Source organism: Bombus flavifrons, chromosome 8 (genome assembly GCF_040668555.2).
Source record: "Bombus flavifrons isolate JBK064 chromosome 8, iyBomFlav1_principal, whole genome shotgun sequence".
NCBI classification, from domain to species: Eukaryota; Metazoa; Arthropoda; class Insecta; order Hymenoptera; family Apidae; genus Bombus; species Bombus flavifrons.
In genome coordinates this window covers 3,061,487-3,086,611 of record NC_138449.1, presented here as the reverse complement: position 1 = coordinate 3,086,611, position 25,125 = coordinate 3,061,487, and the positions used below count along the sequence as shown (strand labels likewise).

At 40.0% G+C, this 25,125-nt stretch overlaps 1 protein-coding gene across 2 annotated transcripts in view; it reads right to left on the bottom strand.

Annotated features, from left to right (window-relative positions):
• Window positions 1–25,125, bottom strand: part of nolo (ADAMTS-like no long nerve cord) — a 242,053-nt gene that overhangs the window by 153,490 nt on the left and 63,438 nt on the right. The gene's annotated exons all lie outside the window — the stretch shown is intronic.

Genomic DNA, 25,125 nt, shown 5'->3' with positions numbered 1-25,125 from the left:
ACAACCATAAGCACACGTGCATTCGTAATCTATAAGTGCATTCCACATCGCTATAACAATTTCTAGAAAAATGCTCGTGCCGTAAACAGGAGGAGGAAAGTAGCCTGGGCAAGTGCTCGGATAAACGCCACTTGACGAATAAAGAGCGCTCAGGGGAGCTCGGTCTCACGGTTTCGGTTATGCAGAGCTTGTAAAGCTCTTTTTCCTTCCCATAAACCTCTCCTTCGGTCATTGGCATCTTCCGCCATTAAAACTTTAACCCGTGTCTTTCCGCCACGTCAGACGTTCCTTCTTCTTCTTCGTAGAACCATCCGCGTATCCGGATCCAATCGAACGAATAGTCACCGTTATCGGTAAACGATGCTGTAATCTCCGCCGCGAAAGCATCAACGAACATAAAACAAATGGATTCTGTGAGAGCGCGGAGGACGACTTAATGGGGTATTTACGATATTGTTCACCATGGAAACTGCCGGACCGCGGTTAACACGAACCACCACAGGTCCTACTATTCCTGTTCTCGATTACTTGGTTTCAGCGGAGAGTTCTGTGGTTGCGATGATTTAATTTGAACTACCAGAGCGATTAAAATTCATTTTTCACGAAACTTTTATAGATTCCCTATATTCCCGGTGTGCTATTCTCGGTGATTTACTAAAATGACCAATTTTTAGTTTTTCATAGAAATTGTATAGATTGGGTGCAATGGAATTTTTCGTACTTTCTATGATTTCTCGAAAGATGTACGGACGAGGATCGTTCTTCTTGTAGCATGTATTCTTCCATATGTCGTTCATTTTAATTTCCTTGATGCAAGTTTCATACTTTGATTCTCCTAACTTTAATAGATGTCCAATGTAATAACAGTGTCGTAATATAATGATGTCAATTTGAGAATTTCTTACAAATGAAATATATCGTTGGATGAAGTATTGTCTATTGTATAGGGATTATATTAAACAGCTTTAACTCGATAGAAATTGTTTCTTGATCTACCGATAGAAGATAATTAAACGCTAATCGTATAATGGGAAATAGTTAATAAGAAAAATTTACGCGGTGAAGAGTTTCAAAAAAGCTATACCATTTCTGTACACTCGCAGGGCGTATTTTCTAAGAAACACTTTGTTTTTTTATCGTCAGTTGCACTTCAGAACAAAATAGAACGACTAGCTTGTTGAGAACAGTGCTACGCTTCTTGTCCAGGAGACTCAAGCATATACATTCAGTAATTAAAGTAATTAAAAAATTGAACAACGACTTCAAGTTGGTCTTACTAATTTCCATAAAAAATGTCTGCTTTCAACGATAATATAATTATATCGATAAAATACCACAAGAATTCTTTCTACCAGTTCAAAAGAAAAAACCAGGAAGATATAAATCTCGATTACTGCACTCTTCTGATCGACACCTCGTGGAGAACGTGTCTTACGTAATTTGATATACATAATTACACGGATGAAGGAACTGGATAAAATTACCTGGCTGGCCTCCAATTGGCTACCTGAGAAAGAAACGACATTTACCGATACTTTCTCGTGTAAGTATCGTTTCACGCTTCCCGTATTTCTTTAAATCTCATCGTGAACAGAATAAAACCGTGCGTAGAAAGCAAACTCAAAACACGCAGTTTGTCAATCTAAAATAGCGACGAACTTCGATAAATGCTGCTCGAACTATTCCCTCCGCGATCAGGACGAACGTCGCGAGAACTCGCTGTCACGCGTCATCGCGGGATCTCCGCAATTTCACATGTGGAATGTAATCTTCCATCGAACCTTATTCCCCGTCGATCGGCTTTTTCCCCCGTGTCCGTGACTTCTCTCGGTCGCGACAGCATTTCCATATGGCGAAAATTCGCTAGTATTTCCCTGACGTTTCGTCGCTGGAATATGAGGGAAATAATTTGGCAATATTCGCTTGTTGCGACGCCGTTTTCGCACGACGACTCGTCCAATTCTTTTGTGCCAACCAGGGCAAATAAATATGTTTATACGTATAAAATAAATATGATTATAAAAGTCTATTTAAATTTGAAGCAAATGGAGAATAAGCCGTTCATGTATGCTGTCCGCCACCTACTTTTTCCGTTGCATTCTATATTTTTATCTCGGTTAACTCAAATACATTGATGATAATTAAATCGTGGATCACATTTTTCCCTTGTGATTACTTTATTTGCAAACATATGCGTATAACGTGCTCTATCTAAACATAGAGCTGGTATCAACTTTCGATGATATATCACACTTATCGACATGATAAAAGTTTACCTTCGGATAAGCGAATTCAATCAGCGGAAGTTGATTGAATCGAGTGTGCACTAACATTTCGTTTCAATGAATGCAGGATTCGAATACACGAGCTTGCACTGTAATAAGTAAAATCGAATATTCGCTAAATACACGTTTCTAATTTATGCTATTACGCTACCTCCATATTGACCAGAATTGGTCGCGATCAGTTCGCGAATATTTATCATCGATTTATAGAAAGTAGTGCAGAATCGTTCATTTGTATCGAACAAACGGAGAATTCCCTTTGATGTATCGACGCGACATTCAAATTGCTCGTAAATACTCGTAATTGTTCACAATTGTTTTCTATTTGTATAAACTTCGCGCTTTCGTTGAAGCAGGCGATGAACAAACATTGGTAAATATTCGTAAATATTCGCAGATATTTTAGTGGCTTGTAGGTTCTCGATGTGATACCGATTATGAGATACGCATAATGTAATACACATGATATTTACTTCATGCCGTTAATACGAGCGAAGGCAAATTCAAAGAAACTAGACTGGGTAAAATTTCCGCGTGTCGAATAAGGCGAAGATTTGCAAAGACATTGGAGGCGAGGAAGCGGTCGCGTATGTCGGTCAGCCAGAGCGAAAACAATTTACAGAAATTTCTTTGGTCGCGTGCCACTGGCAGCGGCTCAATATGGCGCTCACGATATAAATCACCGCGCGCTCGGACCTCTTCCGGGTCTAAGTAGAAACGGCGAAATGGGCTGTGTTTTAACCGAGCAAATAACCAGCGATGCTGCTCGCCGCTCGTTATAAGCGGAGAAAGACCGCGTACGCTCGTTTGCGAAAATGCTCGGAAACTCTCGAGACGAACAATCATTTTTTCCCCTCTTCTTCCTTTTTCCTTACTCTCTTCTATTTTTGCCTTCCCTTTTATCCTTTTCCCTTTTTTTCTCTTTTTTTTTTTCGAAAACATGGATCACTTTCATGGCCATTGCCACTCGAACAATTCGTTCACTGAATCATCGCCCGAAGAGTCACTTTGTCGGATGAAAAGGAGAAAATTCTCCGGTGGTGAATCGAAATTATTCATTTAATGTGCGATGAGAACGTTTTCGTGTTCGAGGGCATTCCGAAGGAGGCTCGTCGTCGGTCGTTTGTTCTTGAACACGCCCGCAGAAAGTTTTACGGGGAGAGCGGCCTGCTAATGGGGTAAAGCGAGCCACTTTTATGCCGCTTCTCCAGCTGACCAGAGAATAAATATCAGAAATTGATCGAGTTGCGGGTCTTCCTGATTCTACTGCGTTTTCGCTTATGGCTTCCGAGAAATTTTGATTTTTATAGCTGTGACTAATTTGTTTTAAAATGTTCTAGGATGTTAATGTATGTAATGTATTATTTCAAAACACGTATAATTATTCGAAAGACACCAGAAGTCGATCGGTATCGAGTAATTGGATAACTTTAATTAAGTCTCCAATCAAGTTGTTTGAATGATCGTAAACGGTTCCATATAATAATAAATTAAATCAAACTTCGCAATAAGTTAAACGAAGTTCTCCGTATATCTCTCGGTGGGATGCCAATGATCGAGTAACATTTCACGTCACATCCTTTTACGCGAAGATCGACAAGAGATAATTGGGTAAAAATGTCTGTACTTTAAAACGACACTCTGTTACCATTTCGCCCCTAGAAAACTCTTATGAAGTTTTCATATAATTGCATAATGCATACCTACGGCATCGGGCAAGAAAGAAATCATCCCCAACTTTTTGTTGGATGGCAAGACCGTTTTCAATGCAGACTACGTTAACCGCAGTTCAAACATCCGTTAATTAAGCGCGATTCGATATTTTGCGAAAAGAATCTCAACGGATTCCAATGTAACGCGCGGAACGAAAAAGTTGGACGATGGAAGTCGGTTGGGTCGCGATCCACTTTGAAAACTGCGGACTATTAGTAAAGCGATTTACCGATCCAATCAGAATATCCATCACACGGCTCGGGGATTATAATATAATTTCGATCCATCAGCTGGATAATATCGACGGGTTGCTCTCTCTCTGCCGCTCGCTCATCGACTGATCGGTGATTCGATATTTCTTGCACGAAATGCCGCGACTGACACCACCCTTCTCGCCTCTTCCCGACAATTTCTCTATCCTCGAATTTATGTCGTCGTATGACGCCAAAATTAAATTCGCGATTCGTTCGTTTGGAGGGATAAGCAAATCCAAGGCGATCGGTGCTCTTGAAGAGATCACGATTTTTTTTTTCTGCAGATCACGATCTCTCGTGCCTTGCGTCCCTTTGTGGGATATCTTAAACTTTGTACACGATCGTTTCAACGAAACGTGCCAGTAGTAGAGGCAAAAATCTCCTTCACGTAATCTATGATAATGGTACGTTTGCTAGAATTTATATGGCGATCTACATGACAGATAACAGCTGATTTATTAATTTTCAGGAAATGAATGTCGTTTTTATGAACACCACCGTGGAAAGGGTGACATTTTTGAAGGGTGATTTCAGTTCTGTAAGCACGTTTTTTTGAAAAGTTTCGTTACGCCAGAAAGATCGCGATCTACGCGCTGTATAACGACTGATTTATTCATTTCGAGGGAACGAATATTTTTTTATTAACATCACCGTAGGAACGGAACTATAGACGGTGGTTAAGATTTTTCAAGTACGCGTATGAAGTAGAGTGTCTTTTTAAGAGTAAACAGTGCGTGCTGGATGAGAGATTTTCCAGGAAAAACTCAAACGGAGCAATTTTATTAAAAACGGACACCAGAAAGAGAATCCTTCCCTGGTTACTGCACGGCAATCGTGAAACAATCGATTAAAAGTAGAGGCCTCGCGAATTACGCGTCTCGTAGATTGTTGGACGATTTTTCGTTATAGAAATAATAGTAAAACGCGTACAGCTACGCGTTCATGGCGTAAAACGATTACGGAGAAACATAGAGAAAGAAGCGGGGGGCATCGAAAGGAACAAAAAAGAAAATGGCAATAAAGCGAGTTTTATCTCCGAACTAGCTTGTAGGAAAACAATTTTGCGTGGGCAGGTAGGTGCTCGACCCTGATTACGATACAAGCATAACACCGTGCTTACATGAATGGCTCGTACGAGGAAACGACTGTCGGAGCAGAGTTCGAATCGATAAGTCGATTCGAATATAACCAACAACGTATGGTATAATGCGCCGTCGCGACTAACCGGCCGTAAACGTTCAACTATTTTAAAATCCGTTAATTTTACGCCCTAAATATTCGACAGCTTATTTTCTCCCGCGCGTGTTCCTATGGAGACTCGTTGTGCTAACGAAGGATAAAAAGGAAAGGAAGTGAAACAAAAAAAAAAAAAAGCGAGCGGAAGAAAGAAAAGGAAAGAAGTGGAGAAAGAGAAGATGGGAGAAAAAAATTGATCGTGGTAGTTTCAAGATGGCTCGCGGAAATCGTTCGTCGATTTTTAGATCGGCAGAAAACTAGAATCTCTCTCGAGCATTCGCGTTTTAATTAAATTTCTCGACCAACGGGTACCAGCAAATCCTTCATTTTTCCTCCTCACGGGCTAAAACTATCCTGCTATGGTGTTTGGATTTATTATGCCAATTATTTTCACCAACTTCGGGATGTTCTGTCCCCGTGGATACAGGAAAAGTTGCAAGGGAAACAGAAACGCATCCACGCGGACAGAAAAGGGAAGGAATCCGCGTTGCACGTGGCAGAACTCTTTTAATTAAATATAAATTATATAATCGGGCCGCTTCGGCTAGCTTGGCTCGGGGTTCGGTGAACTTTTCGCACTGTAAAACCTTTTGCGAGAGACATTTATAAACGAACACGACGCGACGTGGCTTTTATACGCGATCGCGTAAATGTCGTCAGCCAAGAGAGTAATAAGTTCAATGTAGAAATACGAGCCGACGAATCATTAGCGAGAAGTATTAAAAGAAGCTATGGGGAAGATACGGTTTTCGTTAACGGACGAGTGGACTGCCTAAAATGTCTGACACATATGATATATATTTGAATAATGCTCGAGTAAAGATTAGTTTCAACATTTAGACCGACAATTAGGTTTAATGGAAGTTAACTTGATCTTCGAATCTCCTGGATTCAATAATTTCACCACATGAATTCATTTCGTCTTTTCAATGTAAATGTAAGACAGGCGCTTCCAGTGTAAAATTCAATTACTTGTACTTAATTTGAACGCAGAACTTCAGTATTAAAATTCTGTATATTGTAATATCGGGAATAAATATTACTGATGATTTATTTACAATGAATTGATTGTACAGATGTTGATTAATCACAATAACGTATTATGGTCTAGACAACGCAATAGTTAATTTGCAACTCTCGTCACAACGGATTCAACGCTCTCTCTCTCACGCGGACCACACTCTCACGACAACGCTAGCAACACTATCTCGACAATGCAACTCGCACTCTCTCTGACTTCTCGATTCACACCCTCTTGCTTCTCCACTGACACTGACTGATCTAGCATCCCTTTGTCTTTTCTTAGGCCCACCACGCACGTGTTCCGCAAACACTCGCGTTCAGATACGTATAATTTTCTGTGCTGGACTGGGTTAAATGCGTAGTAGAGATACTTGTATGTTATTTCGGCTTCAAAGATCCACAATTCTCAACAACTCGTGGTCAGGGTCACGTGGTAGGCCTTTTCTACGAAACTATTCGATCGAAGGACCGACGACGCCTCGGCTCTCGCGACATTGTTTATGCTTTACCTGATATCTCTTAGGCCCTTTTGTCCGCGATACTACAATATTACATCGTAGTTATATTTGCAAGGACTAAAATAGATCTGATTGACACTGATTAGTCGTTAGCAATTTTTAGTAGCGTAATTACAGAAATTTCCTGTTAATAAACGATCCCGTTAACAGATTGATTGGTCCAAAATCGATTCCATATATTCTCCATTCATAAACGGAACACAGAGAAAAACCGATGATCGTTCAGTTCCATCCGATAATAATCTGCGTATAAAGTAAGAGAGGCATCTGGAATAGAAACATATCGCCGACGATCAGGAAGAACGAATCCTCTCTACGATTCAAACACTTTCTGCAGAGTTGTCCGCTTTTCGCTAAACACACGCCACTCGACACAACTTTCCCATTGAGCGTCAGCCGCGAGCGTTACGTTGCACGCAAAGTGAAAAAAGAAAAAAAAAAGTATACCGGAAGAAAGAAAATAAAAGAAAAAAAGGGGGGGGGGTTGAGAGAAACAAAAAAGAAGCAGAGAAAAGAGAAATCCAGCGCATACAAGCTTTCTCAACCAAGATACAAAGAAATCTCGTTTACTCGAACTCTGCTCTGCATCCTCGCGGGCCGGAAGACAAAAGCAGGATAACGTTTCGCCGCGAAAAAGCGGCACGGTCGATCCTTTAAAGCGGACGTGCGGAAACGTTCTACGGTACCCTTTCCAACGTTTTCAACTATATTCTCGACATTCCGGCTCTTTTATTCTATGCGATCGTCACGGTTGTCGTACGCGAGCGAAATTAAATCCCCGGTTACCCGGTTACTCGGTGTGCCTTGCCAACCCGCACAACGAATCGTCCCGCTAATCAAATGACAGATACTCGATAGTTCGATATTTTTTAATGAATCCGATGGAGATGCCCGCAGCGATACGTTTCCATCCGAACCCTGGATTCTTGTCGACGTTCTCCCAATCATATATCTACATATATTCACTTGCAGTGGTAATGAATCGAATTATTCCGTGCATCGATATCCGGTTCACGTTCCCCGATACCGTTTGCAATCAGTTTCATTGGTAACCAGATCGTACTAGGATTGGTAATAAAACGCTCTGAAAATCTTTCAGAACGTTTCTGACGTCGAAGGGAAGGCAGTTGCGTTGACACGATGACTCAAGAAAGTATTTCGAACAATTGTCGTTGAACTGTAGATTTTTATCCATATATAGGAAATTTGAAAATGTACAGAATGCGCATAATACGAAAAAAATGCACGAAATAATCGAACCATACTCTATATAATATTTGGTAGATAAATCAATTTTCTACCGAGATTCTATTTTCTTAATTATAATGTATTTTGTGAAATGTGAATTTGTATAAAGATCTACGATCTAATTATTATAGAAAATTTGCGTCCATATTGTGTGTGTTATATATAATAAAACATTTTTTTAGTACTCTGACAAAACACGACTGTCGCGATTTGACGCGGTAAAATTTGAAATCAGTTTGAAGAAATGTATATAAAAGTTACAAGATGTTTATCGTAAACGTATATTTAATAAAAGATCAGTCTACATTTTAAATTAAGCGAAATATAATAAAGTGAAGTGAAATATAAGAGGCGCATCGTTCGAATAATTCTGAACGGTATATTGTGAATGTATATTGTGAAAACGGAAACTACGATTGTTTATTGAGTTTTGAGTGCAGAGATGCAAGGAAGAGCCGAGTATTACTTAAGAGTAAGGCATGAAAAGAGAATATATGATTATCCAAGATTTTGTGTAGTCGGTGTAGTTTGTCTGGATTAAATGAGAGAAATTCAAAAGTAGAGAAGGGGAGAATGTTTAGGTTTTAGTGTCTATATACCTATATGTTGCGTGGAAGATTAATTGTCGGCTAATGTTCAATGGAATTAAGAACGAAAGCTATTTTGTGTAGTAAAGTCATTCTGTAGTGTCCTGTGTTATTTATATTTATGTGTCAACCAGCTTAAAATTTCCATTAAAATTTAGATAGTTAACAAGTAAGACCCATGCAATATTTTAATTGTAATATTTTTAGATTTTATTTATAAGAATGGAAACAAAATAGTCAAGAACAAAGATAACGAATCTATTGTAATTAATTTTGTTTCCAAGTCTAAAAGATAAACTTCTCGATTCTTTTGCAAACAGTAAAACAACTAACGCGAGAAGAGAAAGATTTGAATAGAACGTAAGATTGCCTGGAACAAGATGTAATACATGATATGTGCAAAACTAGAATAGAATAATCGGAAGACGATTCGACGGAAGAGAAATATTTAAGCTCATTGCGAAACGATTTGTTGACGAGAAAACGAAACCAATGAGTCACGCCTTGTCCTCCTCTAACAACGTGATAAATTAGTCGTTTTATATGCAAATCTGGCTCTTTTACATCGCGCGCGAGCGTAATGACACGTGTAACCAAGCAAGAAAGATCGTTCATGTCGAGGCATCCGACTCGAAACCTTCATTGCACTCGATTGCTCGATTTAAGACCGAGTCGCCGCGATTCCCGCATACCGTTTTGCATAATACGTATTTTATGCGACCACTGAATCGAGTACAAATGTCGAGAATAAAAACGATAATGATCATTGTGTGCGATACATTTATCATCGCCGTATGCTACGATATATTAAATATTATCCCTCACTCCGATAGGGACGAGAAAGGCAAGTCAATCTTTGTTTTTCACGTATCAAAAATCTTAATCGCAGTTGGGTTAAAACCTTGATGAATCGGTTGTTTCAGGTCGGTTAAAAATATTTTTACGATTATGCAAAGTACAGCGCCCTTAGAATCATTGTCAAACAATACGAGTGACAGCGAACATTTTTGTGAATCAGTAATAGACCATTAAGAGAATGTTTGTGTTAGAGTACCAACGAGTGAAGAGTAATTCGGAGAATGCACAATGTTACATGAAAATTTAACTGCACGTGACAAGAATCTATATTTTGTGCATGAAATCTATAAAAATGTACTATAATTGAGAAATGAGATACATATTGTTAAAGTATAGGTAGGTCTAGTATATTTAGTCTGAGTATTTTTACGCTTTAAAGTTGAAATCTGCTTACAACACATCATTTTTGTAATACGAGCTTGAAATCCTGTTTATGGAATAAACGCGAGGAACCCAACATCCTTCGAAATTCCACCAAAAGATGTTAACAACACACACTATCTAATGGACCATCAGAACCAGCACAAAATCGCGATGCAAAACCTGCAGCCGATAACGACGTAGGAAGGTTGGCAATAAAGCGCAACGATGGCAAAATATCTCTTTCCGCGTTTGGACGTGGCGAATCGTCGCGGTCGTAAGAAACGGCACGGCGGAACACAAGCGGAAAGATGAGAAAGGACCGTGAGCTAGTAAGTCGGATGTAAAAGAACAGGCGAAACGTTCGAGTCGGGGTTGGTGGAAGACGAAGAACGTCGGTACGAGACGAAGTTGAGGGAAAAGAGAGAAACGTAGCGAGTCGAGTGAAAAGTAGAAGAAGGAAGCGGATTCTCGGCGCCAGAACGGCGTCCGCGCGCCGAAATGCGACGACCGAAAACCAAAGGTGCATTAAACTTTGGCAAGCGTACGGGGTTAACGTCGCCACTCTTCTTCGGGTGTGTAAAGACGGAGTCTGAGCTGGCGGCGTACCAGCCAGCCAACGCTTAGGTCGTGAGACACGACTCGCTGCTCTTCTGGGGGCTGTGACGTCCCTCCTTCGTCCGCGACAACGATCTTACTCCCTTGACGATCGTTTGCCCGATACGCCACGCCAAGTAATTCCGTGCTACTTCGTCGTTCACCTTCACCAACCCTGTCTCTTGCACTTTGTCTGTCTCTTTTTGATACTTTCCACTGACCGATCCGGCTAAATGGCACGTTACTTTTTTTTTCGGATTGTTCCGTCGTTTAGTTGTATTGGACTAAACATTTAGACAAGTGGGTATGTTTGAGGAGTCTTTCCTTTCTTTCTTTGGTTGGGCAGTTGGTCGGTATTTGGTACCTAATCGTAGATGGGTTAGGTTGAGAAAGTGATTTAGGGATGGTTAACCAGGGATGGTTGGATATTAGACCCGAGTCATTCTGATATAGTGCTGTTGTAACAATTAAATGTACAAGTAGAATCGATTCGTTTGAGTTTGTCAAGAGAAAAGTTTTTCAAGTTTATAAAAGACGAACATATTCTGCCTATAATTTTCTGTTCATACACGTATAATAAGAATTTAGCAGAGACCCGGAGACAAGAGTTCATTTAATCGAACATTAAGTAAATTTCAATTAAATAAATGGAATCCGTATAAACGAAGTTCTGTTGTATCGCGTAGAGTATTGCTTGAAAACACGCGACGAGATAATTACTCGAGTACGACGAAACATATATGTGTATACATTACACGATTATGATTCGTCTGCATTATTGCCTGAAGATCCATTTCCGAGGGTTGACTTCCTAGTATTAAAAACCCTGTTGAACCTTGAAAAAATCATGTCGAATATAAATCATATTTCTAATAAGCGATTACACGGTAGAATCAGGAAGGAGCGTAAATTACACTCGAAGATACAAATCTTCAATTTGACGAATACCACGTGCCAGCAACCGTGCCAAATTAAAACCCATTTGTCACTAGTTCATTCTCATTTTCCGCTTCGTCTTTCTTCGTTCTCCACGCGCTCGACGTTCATCTGCACCTTTGCTTCACTTTCACGAATGTCAGTAAGTAAATATATATATATCCTATCGCTGGCATTACAGATCCTGTCAAAGCTGCAAGAGTCGACGATCGAAGAGGCTATTCGTCGTTTCTACTTTGTTGGCAACATCGTATTTACGACTTGGCCGGCGATTTGCACAGCGAAAGCGCTTTGTAGAAGTCCCACGCGATGTGTAACGTCGGCCGAGTGGGCGAGGGTACTTGTGTCGGGATACCACGAATAGCCCCGCGTACTCGACGGCACGAACATTCACCGGGTATGTCGGAGCGAGTCAAGGCACGCGTGAACATCGATTCCTGATCGTTTCAGTGCCAGACACCAGAAGGTCCTGTCACGTGATCGTACATCGCGTAGACGGGCCAAGGGGGTGAGAGAGGACAGGTTGATTTCCATCGTACTCTTGATAGGTGTTCCCCTCCTTACGACCGTTCCAATACGATACAGATATATTGGAAACTCGACGATTACATTCTTTTCATTTTCTCGCTCCGTCGAATTTCCGTAATGCCTTTGGACCTGCTTGAGCTCGCATTTAAAAGAAACTTTCTCGCTATTTTATTTTTTCATCCTATTCTAATTTTGATTTCAGTTCGACGTGGAAAACTCTATTTACAGTTATATTTGAGACAATACGGTTGAAAATCATTTTTGTTTAGTGTACGTTAATTTCGTTATACGATACAACGCATAGAACTCGAATCGTTGCACCTGGAGGATAATCGAATTGTTAACCCTTGCAGAGGTCAACGCCAGACCGGTGTAGGATCTATTACACCCTTGGGGACGTTAAGCTACAGACCAAACGAAAACGAGTATGCCCGTGGAGACTGAAATACATAAGAACGAATTTTGAAAGTTAACTGAAATGGCGTAATGGAACACTGATATCTGCTATATCATTAATTGTTAACTGCTAATTGCAATTATATCTTAAATAATTGCCAACTACGTTGGGACTCCTAACTGTAACTTATAAATTCAAACTTTTATTTTTTCTCGGATTACTACCAGAAAGTTACCTTATCTCCATTTCATTACAGCAGCAACTGCCTGATTTTCCATTGCTGTAGGATAAAACCGACAGAGACGGATAATTCAAATTTAAAATTGAAAAATATTCGGTGCCATTCTATCATATCGATCTATCACTCATCGTCATCGAAAATCATCTTTCAATTTAAACAGTGACACCATATAATTGCGTGCAACTTTACAACTTGTACCGAATATCCACGCGGGGTGCGCTCGTTTCCCCGTTCCTCTCGGTTCCTATCGTAAGTTTCCTCGTGGCACGAAAGCACCAAGCAACAGCAGTCTCTCCGCCGCGTTACAGGGTCCGAATACTGTCAGTCGCACCTTTCGGCTGCACGCGATTCAACGACGTTTACAATTTCCGGCAGACGTCGTGCGGCGTCGACCTGTACCCCAACCCCGTCGGCAATCGCTTGCGCAACACCTGCTAGGTAAACGGCTTCTACGCAATCGTGCTGTAATAATCCGGAAAGCCGAATTGACAGTAGACATCGGTTACCGTGTACGTGCTCGTTTTCCCATCGATAGCCATCGCGATGAGTATGCTCCAGAGAGACATCGAGTCCCATTAGAAAACGGATCTTCATCTTTGTTTCTTGCTAGTTCTTATACACGGCTCGGTGAACTTTCAAATCGAACCGTAGTTTATGATTTTGTTTTATGGCTTTGCTGTCCAGTTTTTGTCGTCCTTGAATATCGATATTTAGTACAGATAGGTCCCTTTGATAAGATAGAGTTGGCTATGAAATTTCGCCGTATGTGGATGTATGCGACTGACGATGAGAGTTATTTATTTTATATTAAAAGTAAGCAAATCACGGCACGCAGACGTTTGAAGAGATAAAAGCTCGATACATATTATCATCGATTCGTATTTCTTTAATCCGTTGAACGACAATTTGTTCAAGAAGGAGGTACAGTTTCAACAATTACACGTACTTTCGTAATAAAATTAGGCAATTAATAAAAGATGGATCAATTTGGCTTCTGAGAGGCTCATACGCTCTGTGACTCGCTATCCACGATCAATTTGCGTCTCCATTAAAAGGGAACATCGTCAAGTCGACTACGTCAAAAGGTAACCAAGATACACACCGACATCTCCGTTAAACGTCGCTGTTCCTCTTTAGCCAGACAGAATAACTTTCCGCGGTCGTACAGAACGCATGGGATCCAATTAGCAGAAGACGACAGCTGTCACGTGCACACTCGAGTATGACACTGGCCTGGTCGTCTAGTCGATTCGAGACCGGTCGCCGGTGTTGCGTATCAGAAGCGATCGATGAATCATTAACGTGCGCCTCGTGTTTGATTGTCGTAGACAGGACCTTTGTTCGTTGCTTAATTGATAATCCTCATTCGATGATGGCAGCCAAGTCGAGCGAAGTGAGCTACCTGTGCGATAGCGGATTGACAACTTCTCGTCGGGAGTAGCTTCCGATTAACTAAACAGGAATCACGCGTCACACTGTGTAGCCTTTCGTGTAAGATTATATGATATCGTGTCTGCGCTACTAATGCGCCATGTCTGTCGATGACTGATGCTCGGCGACGACCGATCAGTTCGCGTTTATATATTCCACCAACCAAGTACCGATCGTCCAGTTTCGATTGCTACGTGCTCCGTTGAACGACACTAAGCGTTAATAATCGCGAGCATAGGCTTACTCGACCGTGAACCATCAAAATATTAGATGAACCGCGATCATTAGCTGGGCCGATCAAAATTTTCTACGTATTGCTGAATTTGTAGTCTCTGACGTTTGGAGAAGATAGTTCTATTGTTTCTAAGTTATATTGTTAACTGGATGACTGATCCAGTTAAGGATAAATTATATCACAGCCTCGTTATGAAAAATGTGCTTTTTGAGTTCGCGGGTTTATCGCGGGCTCTTTCGAATCGTAAACTAAAAATTATATAAAAATTGTATTTCTGAATAAAACAGATTTTAACAATAGTATACAGCTATACAGCTCGGAAGAATGGTGACAATTTATACGCCACATAAGTCGGACCATAAAATGATCTAACCTTTGTGTTTCGACTCGCGTGCCAATTCTGAAAGCCAATAACGATCGAGAACGTTCCGATAACCTTCTCGACGTGATTAATGTCTCGTTATTCTGTCAGGGAAACCTCAATTCCTTCTTTTTAAAGTTTCCAAGAGCGTTCTCGTTTGGATGTATCGCGATATTTTCTCGTGCCAAGATATATAGGTAGGCAAATTTTCCAAGCGTCGGGATGGTGGTGCCAATTATACTCGTTAACCTTGCCGAGAGGCAGGGGACGGCGCACCCTCTAATTTCTCATCGAATCGGTCTTTCTTCCGCCTTTCATCGTCTAAAACCTAATTGCATCCCTCTTGGTTTCGCCCGGTGCAAACATTTAGTCTATCCTTGTCTTCGACCCTCTGCCGTCTTTTTCCTGCTCCTTTCAAAGTAATACCATCAGAGGTATTACTCACAGACGACACGGCGCCAGAGTTCACGTTGGTAGTCGCGGTGGGATGGTTTCGAGGACGCACGCTTCTCTCGACGATCACAATAATCTCATCGATATCCGCGACCATTTGTCTCGCGGCCACCCTCCACGACGCAGGAACCGCTGACTCCGCTCCAACACTTTGCTCTTTTCTTTCTTTTCCCCTGGTGATTTTCGTGAATCGACGTTTGGTTTACGAACTGGATACCTCGTAAATATCAGCAGGAATTTACAGTCTCCTGGCAGGCTACGGGATAAAACAGGACAATATACGTGCGCGATAGAGCGAGAAATTTGTCGGTCGAACGCGACGAGGATTACGATTCGTCGATTTATCTGTCGTCAATTCTTTGACGCGCAAATAATAGATTTTGATTGCAATCGTTCAGGAAGGTAAAACAATCGACGAAGAAGTAAATAAAGAAATAGAGATGGGATGTGTGATACTACAATAGACATAGTATATAGAGTGCGACAAAATATGTGGAGGATATTTATAGAGTCGATTGTAGACAACAGGAAAGTTCAGAAGATGTTTTGGGCTTCCATAACACATAATAAATAGCCACTTTTCGTTATACTTGAGAGTTGTGTGCTGAGACATAGAGTGCCGGTGATGGAGTTCATTTAGGGAGAGAGAGAGAGTGTTTAGGGATGGAGCGATGGCAATGTATTGTGTACGTGAGCAACAAAGCCTCGAATAGATCTTACGAGAAACCTAGAGATGTTGCGGCGCACGAAACATTTATCGTCCGGATTTTGGTTGATCTGTTTAGCAATCTGTCGAGCTAAGGTAACGAGACGTTTAGTGAAAAAAAAAAAAATTAACAACGAGACTAATATATACTTTGTAGAAACATTATCTAATTAATTGTGTCGAACATTCACGGTGCAGTTACGAGTTTTGTAAGCAATTTACATCTTTACTTTGTCATTAAATCCATGACAGTATGTACGTCATGACGCTACTCTAAATCCTCTGGGCGATTCTTTAAGCTGCCAAGTTTAACCTTCAACCTCCAAAACAGTGCTGCTCTAAATCGTACGTACGTCTACCCAGAACAACACGACTCACACAGGAGTCAAGAAACTTTGAAGTGATCGAAAAACCTCAGAACTTAATTCCAATTTCAACAAACGTTAAGAACGCTCGGCTGATAGCGTAAGTGGCGAATCGTTAGAGGAACGAAAAGATGGAAGGGCAGAAGTAATTCCCTGAGATTAATGGGGCGGATCAGAAGGCTCACGTGTACAAGACGGAATTTTGAAACGCGGCGCGTTTCGAGAGACGAGGCGGATAGGCATCGAGCGAATTCCACGCGCCCCGTCCTCATTTGAATAAGACGGCAGTTAGTTGTGTTTACGGTGTACAGCGGCTGACAAACGATTACAAATTGTCCCTCTGACAAATCGCCGGGCATTACTCGTGCACTTTTGGCGCGGCCGGCAGTGCTGCCACCCTTTTCGATGCCTACGCGACGGAACGAACGTGTCCGATCTTTCAACAGGGAAAGAAAGTAACGCTGCGCGAGCCCCCGCTTCGCGTTTCAACCCCGTGCTGCTATCGATGATCCCTGGCTGTCGACTACTCGACATGTGATGGACATAGTGTTTCGATCCGATCGCTCTGAATGCGGTGAGAATTTTATGGATCGGACATTTTTATTCGTGGTTGCTTAGAATTTCGAGAAGCTTTGAAGTTATTTTGTACCGAGGATGGTGAATTTACGGATTGTTCGAGGCATTATTGGCAAACGTATTAGTTGCATATTTATATTAATATATACATAATACATCGACGATCCCCTTTCAATAAAAATTAAAAGAACTTGCATATTTTTTGATAATTACGAGACCAAAATATCCGGAATAACATTTTATCAGATTTGTTAATTTCAGCGATAAAACGTTGTTTAGATCGATAATAACTGCGACTTGAAACTTCTTAACCAGTTATTTACATTATTTCAAAATGTTCATTCGAGTTTTTAGACTCGTTCTTATTAGTCAAGTCGTTTAAGTTCAAGTAGATTTGTTAGATTAGTCAGAGAAATTTTAAATTATTCCTTGTATCTTGAATCGTGTATTGTAAATTACAGCTACAAGCAGATTGACGAAAGTTCGTATTTTTTATCGTAAAAACATGTTTGAAAATTATAAATTAATATCAAAAAGCTCGTGTTTTGTTATTGGAATTAAATGTTACCGAGAGAATCATCGATATACGCGAGAGGCAGAAATACACCGTTAGGAGGTACAACGTTAATTATCACCTGACTAAAAGACAGAAATTACTAGGAACGCTTAGCTAATGGAACTGGATAGTTCCCAAGTAGCAATTTGCAATGGTGCTAACTAATAAAACGAAATCAAGGATTCAAATAATCTACACAATCTGGGTAACTGGGATCCCGCGGGCTTTGTAGCATGTGTAACTACCAATTACTGTAGCGACTGAACAACTTCGTACACAAATACTTCCACTGTATACTTTGCAAAATCTCTCCAAGACTTATCCAAATTCTCCAACTATCTTTAACAAATATAGCTTGATCAACTAAGAGAGTAACGATAACGCGTATGTGTACATCACCATTCGTACGATTAGAATAAATACATTATAGAAAATACGATTGGACTTGGATTATGAAGAAAAATTAGCCGATAAAAATGTTGAATTTGTGCAGAATAATAATTTGAAATACAATAAAAGTTAATAGAGCTTTATAACGTTTATAAAAGTTATAAAAAGTAATGAGTTAATAATTATGCATTGGATCCATAATTTCTTGACTTAAATTTCATCGAGAAAATTTACAGCAATCTGATTTGTGAAATCATTTAGAACATTCATGTTCTGTATTATATATTTATTATGCTACGAAGTAAATTCTACCAAGTCGGTGCTATGCGAAAACTAATAACACGAATATGGAGATTAATTGGTATACCTAGGTATCGAATTTCTCAAGAAAGAAATTTAACAAGTTAAGAAAGAAATAGTTGATCAGATTATCATTGCAATACTGAGTATATCATATATTTTCTATAATCTAGAATTTCAACGAAGATAGTAATCCTTGAAGATTTTTATAATTGTCTTGTGATTATTTATTTAATTGTTCGTAAGTGTCCTAATATTTATAAACGGAAATGTATATTATTTGAAAAGCGAAAAAGAAAATGTACACGCTAAATCTTGATAGCAGTCTATCGAATATTCCTCGAATATTTATGAAAGTTCACGAGAGCCAGTGTATCAATCTTGCCGAGCTATTATCCTCCATCTCTGGCTCCTTTGCATTCCGCCGCGCGGAGCAATACCATTTATCTTCCATTAACATCGGGATCCATGTAAACTAGACAAATTCTCGTGGTGGGATCCGGCCGCGTTGCGCGCATCGCGATGCACCTTTTTGCGTTTCGCCGCCGGCATATGATAGATACATCACGATACTATTGATACAGCGGAGCATTATTCGCGTGCTCCTTGTGTTGTCGAGTGCTGTTCGTCACGCACATGTCCCACTCCATCAGATAGCAACATAGAATATGGGTTCAGTTTTCCGTGAAATCTTTCAATCTCATATCTAACAATATCAAAATAGCTACCCTATATTGTTTCCTAGAGATTTACGGATTTTTGATAGAAAAACATTGTTAATTTTAACTGGTTGTTTGAATTTTAAACGAATACCGTTCAACTTTCATTCAAATGAGTATATTTGTAAATTTTTCAGTGGAATTTTTCAGTCGCGTATCCAGATATACCAAAGCAGCTGGTTTACGTTGTTTTCTATGGACTTACGATCTCTGAATAGGAAAACATTTGAATTTTAACCAGTTGTTTGAAATTTAGATCAATAATCTGTATCATTTTTATTTTTAAGTCAATTGACTGCTTCAGAGTTAGCTTCTTCAGGTATTTTTATAGCGTATCAATATTAGAAGAGAAAAAAAGTCCTTCGATTCTTGATTATTTTACATTTTCATGGTACTGACATACTTAATCGTTGTTGATCCTCAGAGTGAAGACGAATAAATTTTAACGACCTGTCGAATTTACAAATAAATTCTTCAGTAAATTCTAGCGAGCTCTTATAGATTTGAAACGATGAAATTAGTATTTCGAAGATGTATCGAATCATACGAAAGTCACTTTGATTAAACACATACGTAATATTTTGAAGGAACTGCTTGAAATTAAAATTTTACCTCAAACAACGAAGTTTTATATGCACCGACTAATAAATCCCTCTTTTCCTGTCGAAACTCTCTTCCCCTAAGCGATATTACACGAACGAAAACGAAACTCTATAAGAGGCTTAATTTCTCCACATGACCGGTTCACAGGGCACCGATCCAGGAAGAATAATGGGCACTTGGAAAAATCTCCATGCTTTCATCCTGCCTTTGCCTTCTGCACGTTGACCCGACTTCCCATTACCAGGCAACCTCAAAAGCACCGATCTCAAATCTTCTCGATAGCCGCAAATCGGCCGCGACTTCTCCGCCTGCAAAAACTATAACCCATTAATCGATTCCGCGGATTGCTGTGGAGGCGCACATTCAGCTTCCCGACCCACTTTCGTCGGATAATAGCGGTGTCGAGTGAGTACGCAAAACTGGTCTTTTCAACGTCACGAACGGAAGCACGTAATTTAGCAAGATGTAGAATGAGAGATGGGCGGCAGTTGGTAGGAGGAGCGGACGGTGGGATCGCGCGGTATCCAGCGGCACAGAAGACGCGTGGTTATCGACCCCCGGGACCGAGGACGATGCTCTGCCGAGGAGGGTAGCCGCTGTGGCGTCTAAAAGACCGCTCGGACCTCACCCTCCGCTCTCGAGAAGAGGGTTTGGCGGGGTTGGAAAAAGAGAGGGTGGAGGCTGCCTCGGTTACATCATCTGATACGCCGGGGTAAAGTCGATGATGCCGGGCTACGTGTTCTTTAAAGGAACTATCGTCCAAGAGACTCTATTATGCCAGACCAGACACGATGTAGTCGACCAAGAAGCGTCCGGTCAGTCCTTATGGAAACTGTGAATACACGCGGATGTCTGTTATGCGTTTCTGAGTTTGACAGCGATGTAGTATTTTTATGATATCGATACTTATCGTCGGAATACATTGATATATTTATCGTGAGAGTTTAAGCGTGGCTGATGTCAAGGACGGTGATATTTTTCAGTGCAATAGAGATCCAACGAATCCAATGTTGACGATACATAGAAGAATGGTGAAGCTACTGCATGAAACTCACGTACATGTGTGAGAAGCACATCGCTTTACCCACATGTGAAGCGAAGGTGTAGTAGAACTCTGTTTATATGAACTTGTTAGGGGACAAATAGTTTATATAATTGGAGTTGATGTAAGAGTTCACTGATCCTATTCACTACGAATTCCCGTTCATATATTATAATAGAAGTTCACGTTCGGATAGGAGGATTCAACTGGTAGGAGTTCATCTAATGAGACACTAGCTTAAATTTCATCCAACTAAATGGAGTTAATATTAACTACTGCTACTATATTCGAGCTATTCAAAAGTCATGTATATTGATCAACTCGGTAAATGGAAATATGGGGAAAAATAACAATTCACAAGGACTATTTCTCTACATTTATCCTGCTATTTGCAATTGTTGGAGCTGTCATCTTGTAATACATAAATTCACGATAATAAGTCTTCTGTTTCTTGATGTGTCGAATATTAATTATGTAATTCGATGATGTCTGTTTTCTCGAATGAGAAGAAATTTGCTGGAAACGATTCGAACGAAAATGAATGATCGTGTTCTGTGGTTATTAAAGTACGTTTGAGCGGGAGAAGAAACAATTGTTATCGTTACATGCGAGAACATCTCAAGGGATCATCGATTCGCCGCGCATATTCGTTCGAGAACGTTTATTTCTCCGTCGATGCTTTAGGCTTGTACGTTTAATTGCTCAACGCGCAGCTGCAACGTTTCGAGGATGTTTGATATCACTGAGAGAAGAAGATCGATCTCGAGCACTCGGGTATTTCGACTGTTTGGATGTTAAGATTTTAGACCTTTGGTTTTTACGATGCGTAATGAAGAAATTCCGTGTTTCTGGTTTTATGTCGTTTCAATATATTTTTAATTTTAACATACGGATTATCATCAGACGAACGTCGATTAATTTAAGGTTACGAAATTTGCTAATGTCAACCTTAGAAGCTGACAGTTTTGCCACTATAACTCTAACTCCCACTGGCAGTTTTAAAACTATTACCTCTAATTGCCGTGGATATTATGTTTGAGCACAAGTTTGAAAAGTGTACCTCTCGAGGGACGCTTTAAATTACTACAAATCTTCGATGCTTCGGCTTATCTTCCGTTCCAAGTTTAACGACGCACCAACGAAGGAAGTCGTGATTTACAGCTTGATTTAGGTAGGCACTGGATTAAAGCAGCGTCTTTCGAGAAACCATTTTGTCAGATTTATTATATTTCTTTGACGAGTCAACGGGGGAAACGGAGGACCGATCATCTTTACGACTTCTTGTTTCAACCAAACGCGATACTTTGCGGAATGGAAATTGGATCGAACTTCCGGGGAAAAGATGAAGGAGAAATACTAGGAAACAAGGCCAAAGTCCATGCAATATTGTACATGAGTTACTTAAGAAATTTTTTAAAGAAAAACGAAATTCCGCAACGAAGTTATTACTTTCTAATGTAGTTCCTGTCGGAATAAAAAGAAAAAAAAGACAATCAAAATTTAAAACAGCGCGAATTATGTATAGGTTAAAGTATTTGAAGTTTACAAAGATAAATGATGTCAATTTCATGCGTTTTCATTGTATCGTTATAAATAGAATATTGTAAAACTTGCAACATAATTTCAAATAAGAGATACACAAAATAAAAAAGCACAAATTTACTTTTGTACAAATCATACTGCGGTAAATCTAGGTGACTCTTTCATGAAATCTATGTAAAGAATCTGAATCATTCAAACGGACATTTCATGTATTACAAACTGATATACTCCTTTTTTCTAATTCCATAAAGGAATAAAAACACAGTTAGATGAAAAATCTCTGACTCATTTGTCGCGTTATCCATGACAGGCGGTTAGATTCAAGCGTAAACCGAACGAGGACATCGCAGAACCGCAGGAAGAAGCGAAGCATGCCAGATATCGTAAAAATTTGTCGCAGCTAATTTGCCCTGGATGTCTACTTCTTCAGAAGAGAAATTGGCTATGTGGCATGAGCCAACTATGCGGCTGGGACGTGCTCGTTAATAGACTTTCCATCAAAATTTTGCAACTAATTTAAACGCCGATAAACTATAGAATATCAAACAGCGCATGTACATACGGCCGTTCGTGGTTTTTCGCTGAAATTGCCAAAAACAAATCTCTCGCTCCACGAATAATTAGTTTGATTACATCTTCCACTCTTGCAAGCTTTTTTCCGAAATGGATAAACGAAACGACGAAGGAAATTCATTATGCAGGCATGGGATTTAATGTTGGATCAATGTCTCGACTAATTGATGTGTTTTTAAAATCGGTTGCACGACAAAGTTTCACTGGATGGTGTGATATTTGCGTTTATGTAAAACCAATCGGAAAATCCTTTATTCGTGACAACAAAACTGAAATGAACAAAGTACATATTTAATTTTTATGTATCGTCGATTTTATAGGGGAGTGACGCATCAAAAAATTTCCGATTTTCAGATAGCTAGAAAAATTGATTTTTTAAACACAAATAGAATTTATACCAAGTGCTAGCAATTTAATGAAATTCTGTTGAATTAATTGAAACTCAGTTAACGAAATCTACGTCAGAATTCTCAAAATTGTCTTATCCCTTGTTTTAATAGTAACGAATACACGCAAACAATATTTTATCAGAATCTCTGAAGATCTAAAGAATATTAGCTATATTATAGAAGAAAACGTATCTTCGTCGCTGAGTGGGCAAGTAATTAATACAGCTACGTAAATCAAATTGACTTTCTGGTAGATGTACTCGCCTTATTTTCTTTCGTATCGAGTCAAGTACGTTTGTAGCAAGTCAAACGGCGTACAAAAATGTAAGTGGATTTGCTCGGATCGTTTATTCGAAGAATTCGCTGAAACATCGTAGAGTCCGTGTTTCCATTCCATACAGGAAATCATTAAAACGTTCGTGATCTATTGGTGATCGTCCGTTTCGAGTCGAATACTTGGCAATCGCTAGAGAGAAAACTTAATCCTGTTTCGTAGTATCGCAAAGCATAGTACACGGACGCTAAAACCAATTGGTTGATCCGTTTTTCCACCGACGATTACATTGCACAAACCCAAGAAAGACAAATGGGCCGAGCGAGGCGAGCGACGCGCGTTCCTGGAAGATTCCATAAATTTCCGGGAAATTGATGAATCCGCTTTAGATTATCGAGGAGCGCGTGTCCGGATGGGAAGACACGCTAAATTCTATTTATACAACGGCCAATAAAGATCACGCGTGCCGGGAATGGGTTTCGAAAACGGCCGGTGATTAATTGCCGAGTCGTAATGGGCTCGCGCTCGCGACGACAAACCGCCCTTGCGTCATGCACCGCGGAAAGTGTGAATTCGTTGAAAAACGTGATTAATCAATGGCCGCTGTTATTAATTATCCGATGCACGCGAGAATAAACGAGAGTACGCGTGCGTGCCGCCTGAAATCGATTCGCGTGCACTCGCGACTAACGTGCTATTCGGGTAACAATAACAAGCAAGACGAGAGTGAACCGTGAATGCGAGCGTGAATGCGAGTGTGAATGGTGAGTTGAAGAATGTAGGCTCTCTCGTTTCGAGCACGGCAACGTCGATACGCTCGTTACGATGTAATGAATCAACTTTTTTAATTATTTCCTTCCTTTTTTTCATTTTGTAGGAAAATGATGACAGGATACGTGGCGGTATCATGCTTATATTCTCTCAACGGCAATCATTTTAACACTTAACTTTACTATTTAGGGCGTCTGAAGTATCATTCGGATTTTGTAAATTGTAAGAAGTTTGATTTCTCTTATGTTTCCTCCTTTCTTCATCTCCTCTTTCCATTTTTATATTTATTCTTTCTATTAATCCATTGTTCTTATACTCAGTACATTGTATGATGCTTATGTATGTGCATTGTTGATTCTCACTATTGAAATCTTTTTCAACCGCGAACTGCCGTCTTTTTTATTATTTTCTAATACCCTCGTGCTTTCGCTTCATTTCGACGTTCCTTTTCATCTTTTTCTCTATTGCTGCAATTCATTTCTTGGCCTTCTTATCGTTGAAATTCCACTCTTAGCATCGCCCTTGTCTTTTCTCGTCTGAAATTCTTCATTTAGATAAAATTCCTTTCCTTAAATACGAAACACTTTTTAAGATCTAATTTCATTCTGGAAATGACGAAACTAATCCACGAAATTATAACACTGATCCCGAATTACCATCGTCTACGACGGAAATTAGAACTGGAAGGAAAGTCGCGGAAGATTTCACGGTAATTTGATAATTGGCCGGAACGATTTTAGAAAAAGCGACTAGTAATGACTATTAATTAACTGACCACTGAATGAACACCGTCCACGACAGGAAGTGGGCCAAGGGTGCTTGGTGCCATAGAGCTGCCTTAGACACCAGCCAGACACTCGCAGGAAACGAAGCTGAGGAATTAATTAGATTGGCCGAGAAAAATACGCGTTCGCTACCTATCTCTATCTCTGTGAGCCTCGACGAGTGATGCTTAACCCGGAATAGTATCTAGTAGTCGACAAGTGCTACACGGTAACATTACGCTGGAATCGATTATTCTTTAACAAGGTGCATAAGAACCTCTAGAGTCGTTTGTC